This window comes from Schistocerca cancellata, chromosome 1 (genome assembly GCF_023864275.1).
Source record: "Schistocerca cancellata isolate TAMUIC-IGC-003103 chromosome 1, iqSchCanc2.1, whole genome shotgun sequence".
Taxonomy (NCBI): Eukaryota; Metazoa; Arthropoda; class Insecta; order Orthoptera; family Acrididae; genus Schistocerca; species Schistocerca cancellata.
The window spans coordinates 5,920,461-5,929,969 of NC_064626.1; positions in this window are offsets into that span (position 1 = coordinate 5,920,461).

The window sequence follows — 9,509 nt, forward strand, 5'->3', positions numbered from 1 at the left end:
TTCGGATGCTCTATTCCTTCTTTATTGCATTCGTCCGTCCCTCACAATGACGAATTAACACAGCAATTGCGTCTCTATGAAATACTAAAGATTCTATGCCTCCTCTTCCTAAATCGAGGAACGTTTCTATGGCAACGACAGGATCTTATATTGGGAGGCGAGTATCTCATTTCGGATGTACAATTCCTACATTATTGCCTCCGTCGATCCCTCACAATGAGGAATTAACATAGAAATTGCGTCGCTATGAAATACTATAGGTTCTATGCCTTCTCTTTCTAAATCGAGGAACGTTTCTATGCCAACGACAGGATCTTATTTTGGGAGGCGAGTATCTTTTTTCCGATGCACTATTCCTTCTTTATTGCATCCGTCGATCCCTCACAATGACGAATTAACAGAGAAATTGCGTCGCTATCACATACTACAGGTTTTATGCCTTCTCTTTCAAAAACGATTAACCATTCTATGGCAACGACAGGATCTTATATTGGGAGGCGAGTATCTCCTTTCGGATGCACTATTCCTTCTTTATTGCATCAGTCAATCCCTCACAATGACGAATTAACACAGAAATTGCGTCGCTATGAAATACTATAGGTTCTATGCCTTCTCTTCCTAAGTCGAGGAACGTTTCTATGGCAACGACAGGATCTTATATTGGGAGGCGAGTCTCTCTTTTCGGATGTACTATTAGTACTTTATTGCATCCGTCGATCCCTCACAATGACGAATTAACACAGAAATTGCGTCGCTATGAAATACTATAAGTTGTATGCCTTCTCTTTCTAAATCGAGGAACGTTTCTATGCCAACGATAGGATCTTATATTGGGCGGCGAGTATCTCTTTTCGAATGCACTATTCCTTCTTTATTTCATCCGTCGATCCCTCACAATGACGAATTAACACAGAAATTGCGTCGCTATGAAATACTATAGGTTCTATGCCTTCTCTTTCTAAATCGACGAACGTTTCTATGGCAACGACAGTATCTTATATTGGGAGGCGAGTATTTCTTTTCGGATGCACTATTCGTTCTTTATTGCATCCGTCGATCCCTCACAATGAAGAATTAACACAGAAATTGCGACGCTATGAAATACGATATGTTCTATTCCTTCTCTTTCTAAATCGAGTAACGTTTCTATGCAAACGACAGGATCTTATATTCGGAGGCGAGTATCTCCTTTCGGATGCACTATTCCTTCCTTATTGCGTCCGTCGATCCCTCACAATGACGAATTAACACAGCAATTGCGTCGCTATGAAATACTATAGGTTCTATGCCTTCTCTTTCTAAATCGAGTAACGTTTCTATGGCAACGAGAAAATCTTCTATTGGGAGGCGAGTATCTCCTTTCGGATGCACTATTCCTTCTTTATTTCATCCGTCGATCCCTCACAATGTCGAATTAACACAGAAATTGCGTCGCTATGAAATAATATTGACTCTATGACTTCTCTTTCTAAATCGAGAAACGTTTCTATGGCAACCACAGGATATTCTATTGGGAGGCGAGTATCTCCTTTCGGATGCACTATTCCTTCTTTATTGCATCAGTCGATCACATACAATGACGAATTAAGACAGAAATTGTGTCGCTATAAAATACTATAGGTTCTATACCTTCTCATTCTAAATCGAGGAACGTTTCTATGCCAACGACAGGATCTTCTATTGGGAGGCGAGTATCTCTTTTCGGATGCACTATTCCTTCTTTATTGCATCAGTCAGTCCCTCACTATGACGAATTAACACAGCAATTGCGTCTCTATGAAATACTATAGGTTCTATGCCTTCTCTTCCTAAATCGAGGAACGTTTCTATGGGAACGACAGGATGTTATATTGGGAGGCGAGTATCTCATTTCGGATGTACAATTCCTACTTTATTGCCTCTGTCGATCCCTCACAATGAGGAATTAACACAGAAATTGCGTCGCTATGAAATACTATAGGTTCTATCCCTCCTCTTTTCAAATCGAGGAACGTTTCTATGCCAACGACAGGATCTTATTTTGGGAGGCGAGTATCTCTTTTCGGATGCACTATTCCTTCTTTATTGCATCCGTCGATCCCTCACAATGACGAATTAACACAGAAATTGCGTCGCTATCACATACTACAGGTTTTATGCCTTCTCTTTCAAAAACGATTAACCATTCTATGGCAACGACAGGAACTTATATTGGGAGGCGAGTATCTCCTTTCGGATGCACTATTCCTTCTTTATTGCATCCGTCGATCCCTCACAATGACGAATAAACACAGCAATTGCGTCGCTATGAAATACTATAGGTTCTATTCCTTCTCTTCCTAAGTCGAGGAACGTTTCTATGGCAAAGACAGGATCTTATATTGGGAGGCGGGTATCTCTTTTCGGATGTACTATTCCTACTTTATTGCATCCGTCGATCCCTCACAATGACGAATTAACACAGAAATTGCGTCGCTATGAAATACTATAAGTTCTATGCCAACTCTTTCTAAATCGAGGAACGTTTCTATGCCAACGACAGGATCTTATATTAGGCGGCGAGTATCTCTTTTCGAATGCACTATTCCTTCTTTATTTAATCCGCCGACCCCCTCACAATGACGAATTAACACAGAAATTGCGTCGCTATGAAATACTATAGGATCTATGCCTTCTCTTTCTAAATCGACTAATGTTTCTATGGCAACGACAGTATCTTATATTGGGAGGCGAGTATTTCTTTTCGGATGCACTATTCGAACTTTATTGCATCCGTCGATCCCTCACAATGAAGAATTAACACTGAAATTGCGTCGCTATGAAACACTACAGGTTGTATGCCTTCTCTTTCTAAATCGAGGAACGTTTCTATGGCAACGATAGGATCTTCTATTGGGAGGCTAGTATCTGCTTTCGGATGCACAATTCCTTCTTTATTGCATCCGTCGATCCCTCACAATAATGAATTAACACAGAAATTGCGTCGCTATGAAATACTATAGGTTCTATGCCTTCTCTTTCTAAATAGAAAAACGTTTCAATGGCAACGACAGGATCTTCTATTGGGAGGCGAGTACCTCTTTTAGGATGCACTATTCCTACTTTATTGCATTCGTCCATCCCTCACAATGACGAATTAACACAGCAATTGCGTCTCTATGAAATACTATAGGTTCTATGCCTTCTCTTCCTAAATCGAGGAACGTTTCTATGGCAGCGACAGGATCTTATATTGGGAGGCGAGTATCTCATTTCGGATGTGCAATTCCTACTTTATTGCCTCCGTCGATCCCTCACAATGAGGAATTAACACAGAAATTGCGTCGTTATGAAATACTATAGGATCTATGCCTTCTCTTTCTAAAATCGAGGAACGTTTCTATGCCAACGACAGGATCTTATTTTGGGAGGCGAGTATCTCTTTTCGGATGCACTATTCCTTCTTTATTGCATCCGTCGATGCCTCACAATGACGAATTAACACAGAAATAGCGTCGCTATCACATACTACAGGTTTTATGCCTTCTCTTTCAAAAACGATTAACCATTCTATGGCAACGACAGGATCTTATATTGGGAGGCGAGTATCTCCTTTCGGATGCACTATTCCTTCTTTATTGCATCCGTCGATCCCTCACAATGACGAATTAACACAGCAATTGCGTCGCTATGAAATACTATAGGTTCTATGCCTTCTCTCCCTAAGTCGAGGAACGTTTCTGTGGCAACGACAGGATCTTATATTGGGAGGAGAGTAACTCTTTTCGGATGTACTATTCCTACTTTATTGCATCCGTCGATCCCTCTCAATGACGAATTAACACAGAAATTGCTTCGCTATGAAATACTATAAGTTCTATGCCTTCTCTTTCTAAATCGAGGAACGTTTCTATGCCAACGACAGGATCTTATATTGGGCGGCGAGTATCTCTTTTCGAATGCACTATTCCTTCTTTATTTCATCCGCCGATCCCTCACAATGATGAATTAACACAGAAATTGCGTCGCTATGAAATACTATAGGTTCTATGCCTTCTCTTTCTAAATCGACGAACGTTTCTATGGCAACGACAGTATCTTATATTGGGAGGCGAGTATTTCATTTCGGATGCACTATTCGTTCTTTATTGGATCCGTCGATCCCTCACAATGAAGAATTAACGCAGAAATTGCGTCGCTATGAAATACAACAGGTTCTATGCCTTCTCTTTCTAAATCGAGGAACGTTTCTATGGCAACGACAGGATCTTCTATTGGGAGGCTAGTATCTGTTTTCGGATGCACTATTCCTTCTTTATTGCATCCGTCGATCCCTCACAATGACGAATTAACACAGAAATTGCGTCGCTATGAAATACTATAGGTTCTATGCCTTCTCCTTCTAAATAGAAGAATGTTTCAATGGCAACGACAGGATCTTCATTTGGGAGGCGAGTATTTCTTTTCGGATACAATATTCGTTCTTTATTGGATCCGTCGATCCCTCACAATGAAGAATTAACACAGAAATTGCGTCGCTATGAAATACTACAGGTTCTATGCCTTCTCTTCCTAAATCGAGGAACGTTTCTATGGCAACGACAGGATCTACTATTGGAAGTCAAGTATCTCTTTTCGGATGCACTATTTCTTCTTTATTGTATCCGTCGATCCCTCACACTGACGAATTAACACAGAAATTGCGTCGCAATCACATACTATAGGTTTTATGCCTTCTCATTCTAAAACGATTAACCATTCTATGGCAACGACACGATCTTACATTGGGACGAGAGTATCTCCTTTCGGATGCACCATTCCTTCTTTATTGCATCCGTCGATCCTTCACAATGACGAATTAACACAGAAATTGCGACGCTATGAAGTACGATAGGTTCTATCCCTTCTCTATCTAAATCGAGTAACGTTTCTATGCAAACGACAGGATCTTATATTCGGTGGCGAGTATCTCCTTTCGGATGCACTATTCCTTCCTTACTGCATCCGTCGATCCCTCACAATGACGAATTAACACAGCAATTGCGTCGCTATGAAATACTATAGGTTCTATGCCTTCACTTTCTAAATCGAGTAACGTTTCTATGGCAACGAGAAGATCTTCTATTGGGAGGCGAGTATCTCCTTTCAGATGCACATTTCCTTCTTTATTTCATCCGTCGATCCCTCACAATGTCGAATTAACACAGAAATTGCGACGCTATGAAATAATATTGACTCTATGCCTTCTCTTTCTAAATCGAGAAACGTTTCTATGGCAACGACAGGATCTTCTATTGGGAGGCGAGTATCTCCTTTCGGATGCACTATTCCTTCTTTATTGCATCCGTCGATCACTCACAATGACGAATTAAGACAGAAATTGTGTCGCTATAAAATACTATAGGTTCTATGCCTTCTCATTCTAAATCGAGGAACGTTTCTATGCCAACGACAGGATCTTCTATTGGGAGGCGAGTATCTCTTTTCGGATGCACTATTCCTTCTTTATTGCATTCGTCCATCCCTCCCAATGACGAATTAACATAGCAATTGCGTCTCTATGAAATACTATAGGTTCTATGCCTTCTCTTCCTAAATCGAGGAACTTTTCTATGGCAACGACAGGATGTTATATTGGGAGGCGAGTATCTCATTTCGGATGTACAATTCCTACTTTATTGCCTCCTTCGATCCCTCACAATGAGGAATTAACACAGAAATTGCGTCGCTATGAAATACTATAGGTTCTATGCCTTCTCTTTCGAAAACGATTAACCATTCTATGGCAACGACAGGATCTTATATTGGGAGGCGAGTATCTCCTTTCGGATGCACTATTTCTTCTTTATTGCATCCGTCGATCCCTCACAATGACGAATTAACACAGCAATTGCGTCGCTATGAAATACTGTAGGTTCTATGCCTTCTCTTCCTAAGTCATAAACCGTTTCTCTGGCAACGTCAGGATCTTATATTGGGAGGCGAGTATCTCATTTCGGATGTACAGTTCCTACTTTATTGCCTCCGTCGATCCCTCACAATGAGGAATTAACACAGAAATTGCGTCGTTATGAAATACTATAGGTTGTATGCCTTCTCTTTCTAAATCGAGGAACGATTCAATGCCAGCGACAGGATCTTATTTTGGGAGGCGAGTATCTCCTTTCGGATGCACTATTCCTTCTTTATTGCATCCGTCGATCACTCACAATGACGAATTAACACAGAAATTTCGTCGCTATCAAATACTATAGTTTCTATGCCTTCTCTTTCTTAATCGATTAACGTTTCTGTGGCAACGACACGATCTTATATTGGGAGGCGGGTATCTCTTTTGGGATGCGCAATTCCTTCTTTATAGTATCCGTCCATCCCTCACAATGACGAATTAACACAGAAATTGCGTCGCTATAAAATACTATAGGTTCTATGCCTTGTCCTTCTAAATCGTGGAACGTTTCTATGGCAACGGCAGGATCTTCTATTGGGAGGCGAGTATCACCTTTCGGATGCACTATTCCTTCTTTCTTGCATCCGTCGATCCAACACAATAACGAATTAACACAGAAATTGCGTCGCTATGAAGTACTATAGGTTCTATACCTTCTCTTTCAAAATCGAGGAACGTTTCTATGGCAACGACTGGATCTACTATTGGGAGGCGAGTATCTGCTTTCGGATGCAGTATTCCTTCTTTATTACATCCGTCGATCCCTCACAATGACGAATTAACACAGAAATTGCGTCGCTATGAAATACTATAGGTTCTATGCCTTCTCTTTCTAAATCGAGGAACGTTTCTATGGCAACGACAGGATCTTATATTGGGAGGCGAGTATCTCTTTTCGGATGCACTATTCCTTCTTTATTGCATCGGCCGATCCCTCACAATGAAGAATTAACACAGAAATTGCGTCCCTATGAAATACTATAGGTTCTATGCCTTCTCTTTCTAAATCGAAGAACGTTTCAATGGCAACGACAGGATCTTCTATTGGGAGGCGAGTATCTCTTTTCGGATGCACGATTCCTATTTTATTGCATCCGTCGATCCCTCACAATGACGAATTAACACAGCAATTGCGTCGCTATGAAATACTATACGTTCTATGCCTTCTCTTTCTAAATCGAGGAACGTTTCTATGGCAACGACAGGATCCTCTATTGAGAGGCGAGTATCTCCTTTCGGATGCACTATTCCTTTTTTATTACATCCGTCGATCACTCACAATGACGAATTAACACAGAAATTGTGTCGCTTTGAAATACTATTGGTTCTATGCCTTCTCTTTCTAAATCGAGGAACGTTTCTATGGCAACGACAGGATCTTATATTGGGAGGCGAGTATCTCTTTTCGGATGCACTATTCCTTCTTTATTGCATCGGCCGATCCCTCACAATGAAGAATTAACACAGAAATTGCGTCCCTATGAAATACTATAGGTTCTATGCCTTCTCTTTCTAAATAGAAGGACGTTTCAATGGCAACGACAGGATCTTCTATTAGGAGGCGAGTATCACCTTTCAGATGCACTATTCCATCTTTATTGCATCCGTCGATCCCTCACAATGACGAATAAACACAGAAATTGCGTCGCTATGAAATATTATAGGTTCTATGACTTCTCTTTCTAAATCGAGGAACGTTTTTATGGCAACGAGAGGATCTTCTATTAGGAGGCGAGTATCACCTTTCAGATGCACTATTCCATCTTTATTGCATCCGTCGATCCCTCACAATGACGAATTAACACAGAAATTGCGTCGCTATCAAATACTATAGGTTCTCTGCCTGCTCTTTCTTAATCGATTAACGTTTCAGTGGCGACGACACGATCTTATATTGGGAGGCGGGTATCTCTTTGTGGATGCGCTATTCCTTCTTTATAGCATCCGTCGATCCCTCATAATGACGAATTAACACAGAAATTGCGTCGCTATAAAATACTATAGGTTCTATGCCTTGTCTTTCTAAATTGAGGAACGTTTCTATGGCAACGGCAGGATCCTCTATTGGGAGGCGAGTATCTCTTTTCGGGTGCACTATTCCTTCTCTATTGCACCCGTCGATCCTCACAATTACGAATTAACACAGAAATTGCGTCGCTATGAAGTACTATAGGTCCTCTGCCTTCTATTTCTAAATCGAGGAACGTTTCTTTGGCAACGAAAGGATCTTCTATTGGAAGGCGAGTATCTCTTTTCGGATACACTATTCCGCCTTTATTGCATCCGTCGATCCCTCACAATGACTATTTAACACAGAAATTGCGTCGCTATGAAATACTATAGGTTCTATGACTTCTCTTTCTAAATCGAGGAACGTTTCTATGCAATCGACAGGATCTTATATTGGGTGGCGAGTATCTCCTTTCGGATGCACTATTCCTTCTGTATTGCATCCGTCGATCCCTCACAATGACGAATTAACACAGAAATTGCGACGCTATGAAAAACGATAGGTTCTATTCGTTCTCTTTCTAAATCGAGGAACGTATCTATGCAAACGACAGGATCTTATATTCAGAGGCGAGTATCTCCTTTCGGATGTACTATTCCTTTTTTATTGCATCCGTCGATCACTCACAATGACGAATTAACACAGAAATTGTGTCGCTATGAAATACTATTGGTTCTATGCCTTCTCTTTCTAAATCGAGGAACGTTTCTATGCCAACGACAGGATCTTATATTGGGAGGCGAGTATCTCTTTTCGGATGCACTATTCCTTCTTTATTGTATCCGTCGACCCCTCACAATGACGAATTAACACAGAAATTGCGTCACTATCACATACTATAGGTTTTATGCCTTCTCTTTCAAAAACGATCAACCATTCTATGGCAACGACAGGATCTTATATTGGGAGGCGAGTATCTCCTTTCGGATGCATTATTCCTTCTTTATTGCATCCGTCGATCCCTCACAATGACGAATTAACACATTAATTGCGTCGCTATAAAATACTATAGGTTCTATGCCTTCTCTTCCTAAATCGAGGAACGTATCTATGGCAACGACAGGATCTTATATTGGGAGGCGCGTATCTCTTTTCTACTTATTGCATTCGTCGATCCCTCACAATGAGGAATTAACACAGAAATTGCGTCGCTATGAAATACTTTAGGATCTATGCCTTCTCTTTCTAAATCGAGGAACGTTTCTATGCCAACGACAGGATCTTGTATTGGGAGGCCAGTATCTCTTTTCGGATGCACTATTCTTTCTTTATTTCATCCGTCGATCCCTCACAATGACGAATAAACACAAAAATTGCGTCGTTATGAAATACACCAGGTTCTAAGCCTTCTCTTTCTAAATCGAGGAACGTTTCTATGGCAACGAGAGGATCTTATATTGGGAGGCGACTATCTCTTTTCGGATGCACTATTCCTTCTTTATTGCCTTCGTCCATCCCTCACAATGACGTAAATACACTGAAATTGCGTCGCTATGAAATACTACAAGTTCTATGCCTTCTCTTTGTAAATCGAGGAACGTTTCTATGGCAACGACAGGATCTTATATTGGGAGGCGAGTATCTCTTTTC